Below are 20,205 nucleotides of genomic sequence, written 5' to 3'. Positions count from 1 at the left end.
AAGCCCCTATATACAGAATTTTATTTAATTTATTATTTATTTATTTATTTATTTTTTAATGCCTATGTGATTTCTGGTATCACTGACTGTATTTTTCTTTCATGTTTTAGATGAGGATTGATTAAACTGAATATCAACATTTTACAGCATTTTTATTATAAGAATATGAACATGCAGTACATTTTTGCACTATGCCCAGCTGGCTGCTCGATGTGCACTGTGGCGATATTCGATAGTTAAAAACTTGCCAACCCTCCTTCTAGCTACTTTCCTGTTGTAGCACTATTATGTTTTATAAAGCAAAAACAGTAATGTGTTACTCGCTTAATGACCAGAGTTACTGTACCACTCAAGTTTCTCTAGCCTATCTCCCTCCATCTAAGGAGGAGCCATCGAGCAAGGAGCTAGCAGCTCAGACCAATCTGGGACCACTACGTTCCAGACCAGAAAAACAACAGCACTGAGAGCTTCTTTAAACTATTAAAACAGCCACGATCCCACCAAAGTTCACAGGTTCACTGTATAAATAGCAAAAACATTTTACTGAACAGCAGTTAACTTACAAGATCTGATGACCTTAAGGCTTGCTGCGTGTTTGTGCAGAATGGACAGTTTAAAGACGGGAGGAAACAGTCTTCCCTGCAGCGCCACTGATAGGATAAGTTTCTGAAAACCAGCCATTTTCTATCCATTTCCATTTCATTGTCATTATGTTTTATTTCTTCAGTTTATTCCTGATATCCCATTTCCTTATCCATCTGTTCTCACTCTTTCTCTCAGTGTCAGCGTGCCAAGGCCCACACAAAGTGCCACGTTAAACAACCGGAATCAAATCAAAGCACAACAGCAATATCACTTTCCGTCTCTTACTTAATGCCAGAAACATTTATCTTTCTCTTTGTCCTTGCACCTCCACCCGAACCTTCTCTGTCTCTCTGCATCCAGTGCCAAGGCCTGCTGTGGGCCAGGCATCATTTACAGAGCAGCAAGGTCCCTTGGTGGAGACTGACTGACAAAACAGAGACGGAAGGAGAGGGAGAGAAAACATTCAAGAAAACACTTTAAAATGGATACTGAAACTCACAGCTACACACAGAAGATTAGTGTGGCAAAAATCTATAATGTAATGTCTCAGATATACAGCATCATAATAATAATGATGCTGATAATAATAATAAGAAGAAGAAGAATGCTGTTAGAATTTGACATTTTGATTTATCTAAAGGAAGGGGACATTGTTTGACCATTTTGTCTTTAATGCTGGTGAACAGAAGATTTTACAGCACAAAGGTATAATCAAGCAAAATAATTGTACTTTTCTTTTATCCAAGTTTCCCATTAACCCCTGACACTGTACACACTAAGTAACAGGAGTTACTCATTCATTCATTTTATTGTTCTCATTCATCTCACTTTTCTTGAAACCACTAAAATTACTTTAATAAAAAGTGTTTAAAAGATGTCAGCAATGCTTTTACTCAAAATCTGTGTTCTACAGATGTGGTGTAAAAAGTTTTGCCCCTTTCCTGAATTCATATTTTTAAATATATTTGTCCCACTTAAATGTTTTTAGATCACCAAACAAATGTAAATATTAGACAAAATTTAACAAAAGTAAACACAAAATGCAGTTTCTAAACAAAGGTGGGGTTTTTTATTAAGGGTAAAAAAATCCAAACCTTCATGGCTCTGTGTGAAAAGATGATTACCCACTTAACCCAATAACTGGTTGGCCCACCCTTAGCAGCAACAACTGCAATCAAGTGTTTGCGATAACTGGCAATGAGTCTTTTACAGTGCTGTTCAGGAATTTTTGGCCCACTCATCTTTGCAGAATTGTTGCAATTCAGCCACATTGGAAGGTTTCGAGCATAAACTGCCTTTTTAAGGTCGTGTCACAGCATCTCAATCAGAATCAGGTCAGGAATTTGACTAGGCCACTCCAAAGTCTTCATTTTGTTTTTCTTAAGCCATTCAGAGGTGGACTTGTTGGTGTGTTTTGATCATTGTCCTGCTGCAGAACCCAAGTGCGCTTCATTTTGAATTCACGAACACATGGCCGAAAATTCTCCTTCAGGACGTTTTGGTAGACAGAAGAATCCATGGTTGCATTTACCACAGCAAGTATTCCTGAGGCAGTAAAACAGACCATCACACTACCACCACCATATTTTACTATTGGTATGATCTTTCTTTTCTGAAATGTTGTGTTATTTTTATGCTAGATATAATGGGACACAGACCTTCCAAAAAGTTTGTCCACAGAGTATTGTCTTGAAAAACATGAAGATGTTTTCTGGCAAAACTGAGACGAACCTTTATGTTCCTTTTGCTCAGCAGTGGTTTTCGTTCAAGAACCACGCAGTACATTTTTGCCCAGAATGTCCTTGGATCGCAGAACGATGTCTGTCTTTTGAGGATTTTTTAGTCTACTCCACTTTGTCAGGCAGGTCTTATTTAATTGATTTCCTTATTGAGAACATGTGTGGCAGCAATCAGTCCTGGGTGTGGCTTTCCAAAGATGTGATATATCACATTTAATTTATGTTATGACAGGAGTGAGGGATCACTTTTTCACACAGGACCATGTAGGTTTGGATTTTTTCCCCCCTAAATAATAAACACCTTCATTTAGAAAGAGCATTTTGTGTTTACTTCTGTTATCTTTGTTTAATATTTAAATATGTTTGATGAGCTGAATGATCTGATGATTTAAGTGTGACAAATATACAAAAATGTCTCTATGCGGAGTATGCAGGCAGAAAAGGAAATCAATTTACCAAATATACACTTCGCAAAGCATATCAAGTCTATAGAGTGAACCTGTTAGCAAACAGCTGTCTATATACCGAGCACATTCAGAGAAAAATTTGTATTTTTAGAAGTGCAAGCTCCGATGTGTGTCTACAGCAGCATTACAATTTTCCTCAGCTTAAAAATAGGAAATTAAAAAAATACAGTGATTAACACACGAACTGCTTGTATGTTTGTTTGTTTTTCTTTCATGTACTTTACCATTGGCTGACAATGACCAGAGGCAATCTGATCTTTTCCCTTTGGTAACATTAGTAATAGCACCTTAAGAAAACTCCTCAATGCTATATGTGTGTAGGGACATTTTATTTAAAGATTAAAAACACATGAGAAATTCTGCGTTCTTAGTTTGTTTTTGTAGCCTTTTGTATATGCTAATTTGCACTGGTGTCCATCATGAGCACACCTAAAAAATGCATGCTGCTCCTTTCCAGTGTGAGCACATAATACACTTAAACCTGTTAAGAACTACACTGTGGATCTTAAATAGACCTCGTTGCTCTGCACACTCAGACTGTTTTTTGTTTTGTTTTGTTTTGGGTTTTTTGGGGGGGGGGGGGCAGGAGATCTAGGAAGGTGTCAGATAAGGTAATTCTCTTGATTTTCCAAATTGTATGATCATTTAAATTATCTGGAGAACTCTCTATAGGCGAGCCCTGAGTTTGTGCTTAAAGCATTACAATCAACTTAAAAATTTTATTTTGCACGTTTTCCCCCTTACCTCTCGAACTTTGTCTCTAATCCACTCAACCTGAGCTGTCCTCCTTACCTACTCATTTCTAATCCTGTCCTGGTCACTCCCAGTGAAAATCTTAACATCTTCAGATCTGTCACCTCCAGCTTGGCCTCCTGTCGTTTTGTCAGTGCCACTGTCTCCAAACCATACATCATAGCAAGTTTCACTACCATCTTGTAAACCTTCCCCTTCAGTCTGCTATCCTTCTGTCACAAATTACCGCTGATACTCATCTCCACCCACTCCACACTGCCTGCGCTCTCTTCTTTGCCTCTCTTGTGCACCGTCCATTGCTTTGGGTAACATAAATAATGGCTGTATGTTGTCTAATGTTCCTTTTTTGGGAAGCCTGTCATTGCACGTTTCCTTCCTTCTTGGAAATGGGAAAGTGCTTGTCTTAATACTGTTAGTATTACATGCATGCGCTTTTCATGCATGGCAGTTCAATATGGCACGGACATGAATGCAGTTTTATTAGGAAATAAAACATCTTTTTCAATTGAAATGTGGATGCATTGTTTAGAGGTGCTGCTCTTGAAATAGAGATATAAAATGCTACAGTGGAGGAAAAGAGAGCGAGAGAGAGAGTAACAAAGTGTCTGTCATCAGGTCAGTAATGCAACTGGACAGATAGTTATGCTATATTAACTCCTAATAGTTAAGCATATCTTGTGTGTGTACACGTGTGACTGCCAGTGGTGTGCATTTTTGGCTTCTGTCAGTGCCTCTGTTGCTTCTTAGCGTGATTTGAACATTTTATCATAAATGCACACAGACACAGAAAGGCGCCCACACAAAAATGATCTCACAGTCACAAGAAACGTGTCATACCAATGAGGGCATGACTTCAGGGTTTTGAGTAAGATCCTTATCATGGTTGTTGTTCTGTTCGCCTACAGCTTGTGGTGATGATGATGTGATCACAGAAAAGTTATTCATGTTAGCATCTTTTTTAGTGTCTCATTGTTGAATTAGCCCCACCTACACGTGTGTAAATTTAGAGTTCCCATCAATTACCCTTCTCTAGTATCATGGTGATGATAGCATGAAAGCATTTGGTGATCACGTACAACTTGCCAGATGGTGATGCGTTGCAGAAGTGTTTACCTCATTGTGCGACTAATTTTAATCTTTTTTTCCCCAGAAACTTGGAGCCCAGATTTTGTTGAGGTTAGTTTAGTTTCTCTAAAGAATCTCCAGTTGTTCAAAGATTGTATTGTATTGTGCTTTCAGTGTAAGGATGTCAAGCAGAAGCCAAGGCACTTCGAATTATATCAAAATGGTCTGAGTTTGTCCCTCTGTAATATATGGGAAACTTTGAAAAGCAAACCAAAAATTAATAAGATCCTGACCTTTTAAAATGCTCCTTACTCCCTTTTCTTTACTTGCAGGTGTGATATTTTCTCTCCTTATTGTCTTTGTATTTCTGTTGTTCTTACCTACTTGTTTTTTCACAGAGCCTTTGCAGATTCTTCTTTTATGATTATATGTTCATGCCTGCCTTTTCTTAACAGTAGCATCTTCTTTATTCATTCTTTTACCGAGGTCCTCTCCTGTTACTTTGCTAGTTGCTTTTTTTCTTTTGTCATTTTTCATAGATTTTTACTTGTGTCCATAGATGTGATTAAAGGGATATGTTTTTGTTTTCATTACAGAAGAATATCAGTTCATCCATCACAGTAGAACATGGAAACACTTAACATTACAAGAGAAGGCTCATACATTAGACACTGACTAGACTAAGGGCTAGACTAACCTGCTATGCTTGGGTAGGGAGCTAAAAATTCTAGGTGGGCAACTTTGGTGAGACAAAGATGTCAGAGATTAAAGGTTAGAGCAGTCGACAAGCGGTTTCTGGTTTGAGTCCATATTCAGATACTGATGCTGTGGTGACTGTTTTTAAGTAGGATAAACAAGCATCGTCAACAACTCAGCCAAGCTAAGATCAAAAACACGTATTAGTTCCACTTCATGGGTAGATCTGCTTGCATATCTGCCTGTTAAGTCCCAAGCTAGTAATTATGATTTAGAATTATGAACCTCATATTGTTGATGGCCTTATCTCAGATGAACCCAGCGTTGAAGTCATCTCCATCTTTGTTTTTTTCTGTTTGTTTTGTTTTTTTATTCTGATCACAAACATGGTATATCATCTTTAAATGGAAACTAGCTAGTTAACTTCTTGCTAACTTCTAACTCTGTTAAATCTCCCTTTTCTATTCCACACACCTGAGCAAACAACCACACTGATCATTTCATCAGAGCTGAAAGAATCTGGACTGTTTTTAACTCCTAGTGATGCTTTGGTATTTGTTTGGTTTTTGGAAACTGAAAGAGGCTTTGGACCTAAAAATGGCTAATAATGTCAGACTTAACAAGAGGATGGATTCTACTGGTAAAGGAAGTACAGTCACTGCAGGTATCAACATCTACACATTTATTCTCTATAAGCCTTCAGTCACACTAGAGTAAAAATAGGATAGCAACCTTCAACCAGTGTGGCTTCACATATGATGAAATCCTTGTGTTATTAGCTGAATCACATGGTGTTAAAATAACTCGAAATTTTGAGTTATGAATACTTTTTTTTTTTTTTCTAGTGGCGGAAACGGGTTTCCAAAGGTTGAAGATAAGATTGAATTGAAATCTTTTTGTTGTTTGGACTAATTGCAAGTAGTTGCAGCAAGCAACCAGTCACCCAGAGGCTGAGCGTGCAACACCCTCAACCCGTGGATTACTAACACACTGTAATTAGTTAGAGCCTGTCAAGGCATGTACACCATCAAATACTGAAATGCACACACCTGAGTTATTAAGGTTTGTGGCAGACAATTTACTATAAATTATATAAAATTTAACACAGAAAAGCAATCTTACTTTGCATCCACTATGTGTGTGATAATAGCAGCAAGGGCAGGTGTTCTTATAATAAGTGCATAATTGGCATGGCTGTAAGGACGGTGCCAAAACCTTGGCTCTGTCCTGTTGCGGTTTACTCAGTCCTCACTCAGAGTCCATAGAGCCGAGCCCCACATATTTGCGCTTTGCGGTTATACTGATATTTTATTGAAGCAGAGCAGAACTGAAGTGAACTTAACAGAGCATCAGAGGGAGGTAAGAGACTCCAAGTGCAAGATACACACAAGCATACATCCTTGTATGCATTTCCTTTTTACAGTGAGAGAGCAGGTTCCAGTGTTATAGGCTTTTAGTCACATTTTACACAAAGATCGCTACACAATGAAACCAATTCATTTTTCTCAGCAGTGCGCGCGCGCACACACACACACACACACACACACACACACACACACACACACACACACACACACACACACACACACACACACACACACACAAGCACAAGCAAAACATTCTGGTTTCTTCATTCCTTTTATTTCCACTGATAGGCACTATTACAAAATCCAGCTCTTTATCTGACAGTGTTAGTGTGTTAGATTCATGTCTTATGTTAGGGTTTGTTAAATTAATATGCACAGTGTCATGTCCAGTTATTTTTAATGTCTGGTAACATACATTAAAAATACTGCCATAAATAGGTGGAGTGAGAGACTCTGTATCTATAACTGTGCAAAGGATGTAGAATAAAATACACACTTCATATTTTATTTAAAGGGATTCCTTATTTTTAAACATCATGGTTAGTGTCGATACTTATAGGTATATAGTGACTTCCCTAAGGCTGAAACGTCTCCAATGTTTGTCTGAAAGTTATCCAAAAAAAAACAAAAACAAATGCAAAAGTCTGAGATGAAGACACAAGCCTGTCTCAAACTGAATTTTATTTTCAAGGTTTGATAAGACCATAGGTCCATCTCATAAACCCATTAGGAATCAGAGCACATACTAATACAGAGAGAGGCACTGATATACAAAACAGTTCATCTGCTCCTTTCAAACAGGGAATGAGATACAGTGAGCTCACACTTTCAAATGACTCTTTATGGTTAAGCGTTAAACTAAATTATAAAAAATAAATGATACACATTGACTAAACATGAGCTACAGTAACTCAAATGTTAGTCTGCTGCTGCTTTTTTAATCTTCTCCTTCTTCTTTCCTTTGATAGTCCTTTACACTAGGCAACTTGTCTTAAGTCATGAGTGAAAAGGAGGTATTCACTGTGTACCTTAGAGCGATGGGGGAAAGGGCAAGCTGTATGCATGCATATATGTATATTTGAGGGGCGCTATGGCTGGAGAGGGTTGTAGAGTCACGCCTGATGTGTGGATTTTGAGAGGTCTGTCAACTCAGTCAAACTCACAGCAGGCCAAGATAACCCTGAGGCCACAAGGAAATTTCCCAATGCTCTGGATAGTCAATCCACCAATGAAAGTGCACATATGGAGTTTATTTTCATCTTGCTCGGCTGCTCATTCAATGCAGTCCTTCCACAGAAGTACACAAGAAAATTATAAATACGAATTTGACACCAAAGCACATATCTAAGGAAAAAATCCAGCCAGTCAGAAAAGATGCAAATAGGTTACAAACTGAAAGGTCTAGCTGTGTGCATACATATGTGTATATTTGAGGTGTTTTGGGGGGTTTTAACAGCAGTAAGACCGCTTTACTCTTTGTTCAAAGTTAACTGTACGCTCTCTGAGACACACTGCCTGTGTGTTTGGAGCTCTGATCACTCTAAGACAGTGTGCCTTAAGACTTTGGTGGTGGGCTGTATAATGGCCATCCAATTAAACATTAGGAATGGCACTTTCTATAATGCTTTTTCTACTGGTTGAAGAAAAACAAAAAATACTTTTCTTTTGATTGATTTTGAGTGGTGAAGACCCCATTTTGGGTGAGCCGAGCCAACTCCTTCCCATAGATAGAGCAGTTTGAGGGATATACTATAAAGGATGCTCAATATAATCTCTCTTTTTTGCACTTCGTCACCTTTGGGAAATAATGGGTATCACAATGATGGTTTTCACATTTCAATGTTTAAAAAGGGGGCATTTCACACACACTGTAGGTTTTTTCCACTTAGAGTGATCCCTATCAGTGCTGCCCACTCCAATCACAGTAGAACAGAAAATAGCGGAAGAACCTTTTATTGTCATTGTACGTGTACAACAATGGTTATGATTAAATGGTGATAAAAATCAACAAAGAACAATAATATATAATTAAAATGTGATACTGTTGCAAATAAGACAGGGAATTAATGTTGCAGAAAAATGTTAATCTTGGGATTTATAAAATAAATATTTTCTTAGAAGTTAATCATTTTAACGCTGAGTGCGCTCTCAGTGCTGCTTTTCTTTTCTAACATGACGAGTGCACATTGAGCTCTGAAACTTTAAAATTGATACATTTAAACATAAAGCCCAACAAAAATATGGAAACTGCTTTATTGTGTCAACAGATGAAATTAATAAATTTCATTTTATTGAATGGCTAGATGTTCTTGGTATAAAAGAGACTTGCATGTCTTTATGAAGAAGAAAATATTATACATTTTCATCATCACCAAATAAAACCATACAAAATCCAGTGGTGGCACAACGTGTGCACAATGTGCGCTTCATTTGGTGAAAGCTGAATATAGCTATAGAATGCTTTATGCATTTCAGCATAGCCTATATCACACTTAAAACATGATTTCAATAGGGATTTAAGGAACTGAGCTAAAGCAGTCTGAATCATCTATCTGATAGACTCCAATTTTTTTATTGTAAATGGGAAGTGCACTTAATACTCTAAGGTTAATTATGGAGTTCCACAGGGTTCTACTAGGCAGTCATTCAAAGGCATAGAATACATTTTCACTGCTATGCAGATGATCCCCAGCTTTATTTATTCATGAAGCCAGAAGATGCACACCCATTATTTAAAGTGCAAGAATGTGTTAAAGACTTTGATGAGTTCTAATTACCCTCTAAATTCTGATAATATTGGGGTTATTGTGCCCATCCCTAAAAATCTTAGAAACTTGTTGTCTAACCTTGGAATGACAGTAATCTTATTTGACCAGGATGTGTCCTTCAGTGTGCATATTAAACAAATGCGTAGCATGTTGCATTGTGCAATACACCTGCTATTAGAAACATCTCAGAGTGATGCTCTGAGACAGGATAAATTCATGCTTTTATTTCTTCTAGGCTCAACTATTGTAATTCATTATTATCAGGTTGCTCAACAAGCTCCCTAAAAATCATTAGATGATCCAAATTGTTGCAGTCGGTACTCACAGGGACTAGAAAGTGAGATTATGTCTCTGCCATTTTGGCTTTTCCTCAGTGGCTCCCTGTTAAGTCCAGAATTTACCTTAAAATCCATCTTATCTTAAAAAAAAAAAAAAGACCTAATAATACCATATCACCCCTGTATAGCACTTTGATCTCAGACTGCTGGTTTACTCTTAGAGTATTTAACAGTAAAATGGAAAGCACCTTTCACCTTTCAAGCCCCTCTTCTGAAATTTTGAACACAACATGGTCCAAACCAGGTTCCGTGGTCAACATAAGTTACCATGGTGATCGCCAAGTAAAAAAGAGCCACTTTCGTGACACAGAAAACTGTAATCAACAGTTCACTAGCCCATTAAATGCCACTTTTTAGTACACCCCTATACAACAGGCTGCATGTAGTAGCATACATGAATGATTGTTCTGTTTTTTGACATTCAGTTAAATTTTACTCAAATGTAAAAATGTAAAAAGACAATTCATCTTGCCAAGCATCAAGTTATGCACTGAATCACACTTCATTCCAGCCACTGGGAATCCATTCATTTTAAGAGTGCACATTGTAGACAATGACAGTTTCCCCACTTTTCCAAAGATGACTTCACAAATGATTGTGTGTCACGATGGTTCACCAACCATACAAGTTGGGTACTCTGGGGGTCATGCACTGATGTTTTCATTAACAAATAGAAATAAAATGAGAAAAAAATTATAATGACAAAAGACAGATCCATTGACAGAGGTCACACTTCTGCAGCTACAAAAAATGAAATCATGTTCAGCAAACAATGAAGGGTAATGGGTTTCTGTAACAGATGGTATTTAATTTTTAATTGAATGAATGAGGGCAAATGCCAACTGTTATTTATTTCCATTAATATGGAAGTGTGTAGTGAAACTGAAAATAATGATAATTTAGATTTAGTTATGTGTCCAGATTAATAGCTTTCTCACCCTCCTCCATCCTGTGGTCTTAATGACAATAAATAAATGGGAGTTTGTGTTGTTATTTACATTTTTTAACAGAATCATTTACATTTTTTCTTTTCTTTCTTGGTCCTTTTAAATCCTTCCTGGTTTGTATAAAGCTGCGGTCTTCCTTTAGTATGCTACATTTAATCTTTTGTTAAGGTTTTTGGTGAAAGTAAAATGCGAGGTAAAGTGCAAGTAACATGGGAAACTTGAATGTGAAAAAGTAGCTTTTTAACAGCACAAGGTCTTTTATGCTATTCAGTCTTTTGTTAGCTTTTCTGTCTTCGAAATGCTTTAGTGGCAGGTAACTATTAAATGTATCTCCCAAGGATTTCTAGCTTTTTTCTGACTCTTATACCTCGGTGTTTCCTCTAAGTCTTTTTGCACATTTTCATTTAACATTTTCTTCTTTGTACATGTCTCTGTATGCATGCTGCACCACTGTATGTTGAGGAGTTTAATAGACTATGAGATCAAAAGAATGCGATAAAGTGATTTCTAAGGTCTGTTTTTGAGTCAAAGTAGGCTGCTGAAGTGTACAAAAAAATGGAATCATCTGGACCTTTTCAAAATAAAGTTTGTAAGGTCCACAATAGTCGATGACATTGTACCTCCTTTATTGTCAGATTTGTGTCCATCATGAATGAAACAACCTTGAGTACTCAGCATCCCTTGCAGTGTTGCCAACTTAGCGACTTTGTCGCTATATTTAGCGAGTTTTCAGACCCCTTAGCAAAAAGACATGAAAGCGCGTATCGCTTTTACTCTCAAAAAGCAGCGGGTGCTGTAACGCAGTCAGTTCTTCTTTTACTCTTTTACTCTTATGCTGTTTTGTGGATCACAAGGTTTAAAACTACTTATAAACACACACACACACACACACACACAAAGTAACTCCACCAGAGTGCCTATTTCGGGTCACTTTTGCCGGTCAAAGCCCGGGTAAAGGAGCAGGGTTGCAATTGTGACATTAAAAAAAAACAATAATTGCTAAAAGAAATTTAATTTGTAGTTCTAAATAAACTCTAAATGCATTTAGGACGTTTTTTTACTCACTTTATGTCTCTTCCACGATGTTATTTCTCTCTCCAACAACATAGGTTACAATTAGATTAGCATGACCAATTATGCAAATTAGGCGATGACGTCATTTAGCGAATTCTAGTGACTTTTAGGACAACCAATAGCGACTTTCCTTACTGAGGAGTTGGCAACACTGATCCCTTCTGCTATGAGCATTTTTATGGATATGCATGTCTGTAGTGATGTCAGTATAGGCCACACACATCTTTCTATATGACTGCAGCATGACACAAAATACAGCACTGTGCAAAGGTCTTGAGCTTCCCCTGTAAAGGAGTGTAAAGGAGAAAGATGTTCTTGTAATGTTTTTTTTAAAGGAGTCTTGATCACTTTCTCAAAGTCCTCAAAGTTTTTCTTTGGACTTTGGTTACTTTTTCCACTCATTATCAGCCCAGTCCTTATACGATGTGTGACTGTGAAAATCTGAAAATTGTTATAAAATAAGCATGTTTATGTTATGACAGAGACCTGACTGGAGTTCAGGAGATGAGGCTTCAGGAGAGTAGGAAGAGGATGAGGTGGAGATGAAAGAGCAGAGGGCAGTGGTGGAAGAAGCAGATGAAAAAGAGGAGGAGAAGGTGATGATGAAAAAGAGATGATGTAACTACAGTGTTGGGGAGTAACGGAATACATGTACCGCCGTTACGCATTTAAAATACAAAATATGAGTAACTGTATTCCGTTACAGGTACCGTTTAAAAAGGTGGTATTTAGAATACAGTTACTTTGTTGAAATAAATGGATTACACAGCGGTACTTTCCTGTGTCATATTGTGGCGGGTCAGGACTGTTTCGGTTTTGTTTGACAGTAGTTCCAGGCGGCAGTGTTGCGGTTGCCATGGTTACAGGGTGACGCTCTCGCTCTGCTTGTTTCCTGGGTGAGAGAGAGCACCTTTTTGTTGTTGTTGTGCTAAGCTAATAGGCAGAATGCAGAATGTAGCATCATGGGAAGTGTAGTCCGTGCTGCAGGGAGAATGGACTGCCATACTTGTTATGCGTCTGTGAGCACGAGGTGGGAGAAAAAGGAGAGTCGAAAAGTACGAGCTGTCACTGAGCAGAAACGGGAGCTGGAAGCATGTAAATATAATAATAACCACTGCAGCCAAGAAGAGTGCCTAACGAGCCCAGTTGTAAGTAAGGCTATTAAAACTCGACTGTACGCTTTGTTCGTGTTTTCCTCCGAAACAATAAGTTCTGTTGGAGCAGCCTTTCAACGCCTCTCTCTGTCTCTCGCAAGCAGAGTTGACCCAGACAACAAAGTAAAGCTATTTTTCGGCTATGAGCCCGACACGGAACCCGTATTAGTCAGAGGTCCCTTTACTACGGTTCGGAGCCGAGGACCTTCAGTAATAGTAATAAATCACACAGCAATAGTACATTCACGTAGTTGTAAAATCCATGATAATATGTTAAGTAATCCAAAGTATTCAGAATACGTTACTGTCATTGAGTAACATAACGGAATACGTTACAGAATACATTTTAGGGCATGTATTCTGTATTCTGTAATGGAATACATTTTAAAAGTAACCTTCCCAACACTGTGTAACTATAAATGTACAAATCTTAAATATTTAGTCATATATAGTTTGAAAGAGCTATTTGTGGCTTTTAAATTAAAAGTAATAACTGACACTTCCCCCTTTCTTTCTGCTAGACCTCTGGTGGGTTATAGAGGGTTAAATGATGGTGACAAGGAGTCAGCCAAGTAGGAAGAGGGCTGGGACTAGAGGACTTGTATTGACCTGACTCAACTGAGATATGCTACACAAACATGACAAACATGAACAAGTGGAGGGAAATGGACCAAACAGCCCTAAAGGCATAGTTCAGGCTGATTTTTGAACAAAAATATAAGTTTCATTAACAGGTTGCTTTAAACAAAAAAAAACAAAAAAAGGAAGAAAAGAAAATGATTTAAACATAGCTGATGTCTTGCTCATCTTGCTCAAGATAATTTTGTCTGTCATATTGGGATAGTCTCCAGCAGTATTGCTATTTTTAGATTGCTCTGTTCAAACTTTGTTCTTACTACTCTTGCACTCAGATCAAAACCGCGAGTATGGTCTATGTTTTTTGTCAACATTTAGCATCCAATTGTTAACACAGCATTCATCTGTAACTTTCTGAGGTGTCTAAAGAAATTAGTTTATCTCTACTGTATCCCATCATGTGTAGAAAATTTAAAAATAAATAAAAAAAATTAAGTTTTTTGGCCACGCAAACACAGTCTTCACTCAACACTGATATTTGGCTCCATGCAACTACATCCATGTCCCTAAAAACTGGGACATGGATAAAAACAACTGCACAGGAATATGAAGATTAGGGGAAGGTTGTCCTAACTTAAATAAGGTAGGATTTTATTTCCATGTATTTCATTCCTAGAACTGTTTGATGAAATCTTCTAAAATCTTAAAGAAGATAGTTTATGACATGTCCAGTCTGAATTCTCTGATGGGCCAATTTTTCACGCCTCAGTGCAACTCAGGCTGTTTCATATCATCTCTAGAGTACACACACACACACACACACAGTGATTATGAATGGTTGTCTGACACTATGTGTTAGCCCTGAATTGAATAAGCAGAAGAAAATGACTGGATGCATGCCATAATTTTTACTTGGATATATATTGGGGAATGTTTGGCATTTACACACTGTGATAATCAAACAACACTGATAAAAGATCATTTACTCAGAAATTATTGGTAAAATTTCATGTAATGAAGTAATTAACTGCCAAGGCAATGGATGTTATTATGCCTTGCCATTAAACAAATTAAACTGTTTCAAAATAATATCCTGACTGACTGAGCTTTCACAAATACCACTCTGTTGTTACCCAGCAAGATATCCTCTAATTTTCATCAGAGTCAAAATCATTTTTAAAATTTCTGCTTTTTTCAGCTCCACCGGGTCAATGTTGACCGATGAGGAAATTAAAAATAATAGGAAGGATGTGCAAATTCTGGAAGATAGCAAATTCATTTTGCAGCAGTATTATCTCTTGAGAAAGTACTTACGTTACACCATTAAATTAATTAATACAATTTACACTGTGTAATTGCATTTACGCAAACTACTACATGATAAAAGTGACAAACTGAATATTAGCCATGCACAAGAAAATGCTGTACTTCTCCTCACATATTATTTATACTTTCATTGCAACAACCTTTAAAAAATAGAGCCAGGAAAAGTACTCCATTTCACATCCAGACAACAATCTTTACAAAAATCTGACACTTCCAAACGTGTCAGTATCAGACTGCAGCGTTCTGAACTGCATCCCCTCTCCGACATATCTCCCCATGTCTCTGTTATTAATCTGCATACTAGAAACAGGAGAGCGACTCCCAACAAATGGGAGAAATGTGCACTTTAATTGTGAAAGTGTATGAAATGTACATGAAAAATGTTTGATATAAAAAAGACACCTTTAAAACATAAGATATGAAATACCAGAATTAGCAATAGGTTCCATTGTTTTTGTTAATCTTTTCTCTATTATCATTTATGCATTTAATCTAATCTGTTTATAGCTTTTTTAAAATTTGGCTAAAACTGTTGAAAAGGCTACTACAAAACTATTACAACATATCTACATGAGAATTTGTGAATCACTGTGGACGTGTCGGTGACTGTGTGATGTGGTCTTGCGTGCAAATGTTACAACAGCACTGTGATAAACATCCTAATCCCTTATAATTACATTGGATCACACACTCATACACACACTTGCACTTCACATGCCTCTCAGGTGGGATCCTTATACATTTCCTGGTAATTACCTCGTCTATCAGACAAACGAGCTTGAAAAGAAGGAACAAGGCAAAGATGGGGGAGAAAGAAAGAAGAGAGGACTTGGAGAGAGGGACACCATGGAAGACTCCAGGGAGGCTGAAGAAGGGGGAGTTGGTACATTTAAAGGTGGAGTAGGAGGACAGGAGATGTTCATTTTTGCACCAAGCTGGCTTGAAATTCTACTTCATGTCTTACTCTACTTCCAGTGCTGTCTTCGACTCCTCCATACAGCTGTCACTGCTCCTTTGGCATGCTCTACACCCGCAGTTGTCAAACATAATTCTACACCTTGCCTCTACCTCAGCAGCATAATCTGTATAATCTAATAGCTGTCATTACAAGCAACTCCCCGATTGTCCAACTTACTCTCCCTTGTATTTGATGTTTCCCAAAAAAATAAAATAAAACCCTCTCCCTGCCCCACCCACTCCGTTTCCTTGCTACCTTATTATAACAGTGTATCTTACCTCCCTGTCCTCTGTTTCTTTCGAACAATCGCCTCCATAGTTTGCACTACTGTACCTAAGGAATAAATACTGGTGTAGGTGATGTAAAAGATGATTTACATGCAATCTTTTTATTTGCTAAAGCCTAGTTATTGGATTTCCAAAGTCTGTCACTGTAAAGGATATCGGTGTATAGAATCTGTAAATTCACACCTTTAGTATATTTAATATTTTTCTTTAATAAATCAACAGTAGGATTGAACTGATTCAGTTTCAGAATTTTGTGGATTTTTTGCCTTTATTTTATTTTTTCTTTGTGAAATTAAACAAACTTAGTGAGAATTCCCAGAGTATGGTTAAACTTTTGTCAGTGTCATCTGTGTTATTTTTAACACCTGCATTTATTTATCTATCTGTCTATTTATGTATTTATTTATTCATTCATTTATTTATTTATTATGCATTGACTGACTTTTTGCCATTTGGGAGCAGAGTAAGTACACAAGCCGTCCTACCTGACAGAATATAGCCAAGGGTTAAAGTGGGATTTGGCAGGCAGGGAATCAGGCAGTGCAGCATGGAAAAAAAGAATTACTTAGAAATAAGCCACATATTAATTTATTTTATGAGCTCCACTGGATTTTTCTTCGTGTGCAGACTGTGATGAGCTGACCTGTGCTGCATTTCCAGTATTTACTGGTGTTTGTGGATTTAGCCAACTGAATTCAACAAGCATATTAGCCAAGCTATACGACTGTGAGTGAGTGAATCTAATCAGCATCATCGCTTCAAATATAAATTGATGTCCTTGATGTAACCTAGAAACTGGGCTCTAGATTTAATCAGTCCAACATAGTGCATCACTGAATTTATCACATTACTAACCGGTTGAGCTTCACTAAAATGCTTAGTATTTTCATGCAACCTTTGAATAGCACAAAAGTAGTGCACTTCATTTCATAAAAACATAAATCACCAAAACATTTGATTTTATCTAAAGTATGAAATAAATTAGGAGATGAAATGAAAGATTTCAATTTTCAGTTTATAAAATTTCATTCGCTGAAAATTATTTCTCATCCTCCCCTCCCTTCGTCTCTTCCTTACATCTTTCTGCATCTATCAGTGCGACATATAAATGATCTCCCTGGGAAATACAGCAACTGCACATTCAGCTCTCAGACACATGTTGTGACAACCTGCACAAAAATAGTTTATGTATCTACGAGTGTTTCTGGAGTTGTTTGAAACTTAAGAAACATTACTCCATTTAAGCTCCTTCTTTCATCTGTAGATGCTAAAGTATTGCGTCCACAGTTTTGGGTTTGCAACATAAATGCATCACAGGCATGGGAATTAAAAAGGATGTGGTATAAGGTGTAAGTGGGTTGTGGGATGTAATTATTGTCATATTACTAAGCAAGTATCTTCATGCTGTCACTGGAAGCAATGCCAGGACACAGCACATGAAAAATTGACTAATTCAGTAGCAACATGCATTAACCAGCTTATCAGATTTAATCACGCGTTCACTGAAGTTTCCAGAACACTGTGCTGGATCGTTCCGGCCCACTTTAACCCCTGCATATAAGCACTGTAATGGGTAAAAGAACTGAATGTATTGAGTGCTTTTATCCAAAGTGCTTTACAGTTTACCCCACCACACTTATACACACTTATACACTGTGTGACCTTCCATTCAAAGCACTAACTCACTGTCTTGCTCAAAAAAAGAAAATGTGGATGAAACTAGTGCTGTGTGATACTGGAATTTTTGGCATGGATTCGATACCAAGTAAATACAGGGGCAGTATTGCCGATACCAATGCCAATACTTTTATCGTATAAAGGTAGCTTATGTAGACATGTCACATGTCATAACCTATGATAATAATCTTCATCAATTTGCAAGTTCTTAACTCGTTTAAATGACCAATCACTGTAATTTTTATACTCAGCAGTAATGGGTCTTCATTAATACGGAGCTGGAGATCTATTTCTGAAAACCTGACAATTTTTCTGTACTTGGAGTTCTTGCCTTATAGTTTTCCTCCCTGAGTGCCCATGCTGTTGGCCTGCCTTTTAAGAAATGTGCATTAAAACAAACAAGCAACCAAAAAAGCTCAAAGAAAAGGCTATAATTATTCAGCAGCATGGCATGGTCTGTGTTATGTGTACATGGTCACTCTGAGCAGTCCCTTGAACTGATGACATAATCAGTTCAGTGGTAGGAGTTGTCCCAGTCAGTGCCACCTCCACAACACCGTGCCACAAACTTATTTTCAAGTTACAAAGACAAAAATAAGTATATGTTCAATCATGTGTCAGTGTGACTAACAGTTAAATTATTTGTTTGAAGAGGGCTCACATCATGTTAGAAACAAGGAAAAAGAACAGGCATCTTTTAAAGTTACAAGATTAAAAGTACAAGAGATAAACCCAAGTGCAACCTGTCAACCTGTGACAAATTACAGAAAATGGGACAAATTCAGTTCATTTATGTCAAAGGGCTCTATTGTCTTGAGAGTGTATACAAAGTGTGCCTCGATGCAGTAAGATAATATCACCACTGCGAGGAGAGGATAATATTTTTACTGATTCCCAGAACTTTAATGATGGTGTGAAGCCATAATCAGCCCGTGCAAAATGTCTAACAATCACACAGTCCATGTACTGAGTACTGCAATGTTAAATCCACATATGCAAGCTCTTTTTGTTTGTCCATCATAAACCAGACCACAGAGACATTTCAGCATAAACAACATGTGTGCTGTTGCAGTTAATGAAGAACTTAATGGGCTATTTCTTGCCAGTAGTTGGTGTCTGATGAGTTAGAACATTGTGCACAGTAACCACAGCAGAAAATAAAAGAAACTGCTGGTTGGTGAGGCAGCCAGCCAGACAACACACCACTGCTTCTGGAGATGGCTATGGCAAAGGTGGAAGAGTGGGTCATCTACCAATTGAAAGGTCAGGGGATCAATCGCTGACTCGTCCAGCCATATGCTGAAGCATCCTTGCCTGGGCAAGATACTGAACCCTGGCTTCCTCCTGATGCATCCATCCAGTGTATGTGCGCAACTGTTAGAAAGCATTCTGGCACAGATAAAAGTGATGTGTGAATGAGACTGGCAGTATAAAACAATTTATATATACTGCAAGTCTTATTTAACATTCCCTTGAGTGCGGGACAGTCATAAGCATCTGGCTAGCTGGCTGGAGGGGGCTGGAGTAAGGGGTGTGAGGTGTCAGAGATGCAAGGAGACAGATGATGAAAGGCTTTGTAGACAAACAGGAGGATCTTGGAATGAAAATATTCTAGCATCACAAACATAAAGCTTTCGCTTGCTCCCTCATTCCCCACAGAAGACTGATCTGCATATTTGGTTTCTCATGGATTCTTAGACCAGATGTGTAGATTAGTAGATGACCCACTCTACCTCCGGAGCTACAGCTGAATCCCAAACTGAATCCTTCAAACTAGCACAACTGGCAAGAACCTGCAACACAAGCAGTACGTGTTTCAAATAACTGGAAAGGTTGTCTGCCTAAGTAAAATATCAGCGAGGCTTTTAGCTGTAGCTTACTCCAAAAGTTCAAGCCATTTATTGTTATACTACCACTCTGCTACTTTAAATACAATGAAAAAAAAAAGTCTGCTGGTTTCTATTTATTATACCAATAAATGCTCAATAAATCTAAACTTACATCAGTGACACTTAATGGTTTTTCTCTGATATTGCATTTGAATCCTACCAGCAGAAACATGATTGCTTGAAACCGTGGGAGTTAGGCTAGCAATAACCCATTTTTAAACTCCATCAAAGTATACGAAGAAGCACATAACAAATGCTTCTTCATCATCTCCAGCTACAAATAAGCCATTTTGCAGTATTTTATATATATATATATATATATATATATATATATATATATACACATACTTTACAAAAAACTTGAAGGATGGCTATTGCTTTGTTATTCGAGGCACATTGAGTGTGGATTTGAGTGATGGACAGTCCCTGCTTGTTGTCTCTGTAGTACTCCGCATGTGCGAGACTGTGCTTATCTCACTTAGTGCTTCGGAAGCGAGACGGTTATGTTAATTTGAATCTGGAATATTTTGTAACCTCAA

The 20,205-nt window shown here is 37.6% G+C and overlaps 1 long non-coding RNA gene across 1 annotated transcript in view; it reads right to left on the bottom strand.

Annotated features, from left to right (window-relative positions):
* LOC120720052 overlaps positions 1-20,205 on the bottom strand; it is a 35,804-nt gene that overhangs the window by 2,399 nt on the left and 13,200 nt on the right. The gene's annotated exons all lie outside the window — the stretch shown is intronic.

Source organism: Simochromis diagramma, unplaced genomic scaffold, assembly GCF_900408965.1.
Source record: "Simochromis diagramma unplaced genomic scaffold, fSimDia1.1 OVJJ01000344.1, whole genome shotgun sequence".
In the NCBI taxonomy this organism is placed as follows: domain Eukaryota; kingdom Metazoa; phylum Chordata; class Actinopteri; order Cichliformes; family Cichlidae; genus Simochromis; species Simochromis diagramma.
The sequence above is the reverse complement of the archived record's forward strand: the minus strand, read 5'-3'. Positions and strand labels throughout refer to the sequence as shown.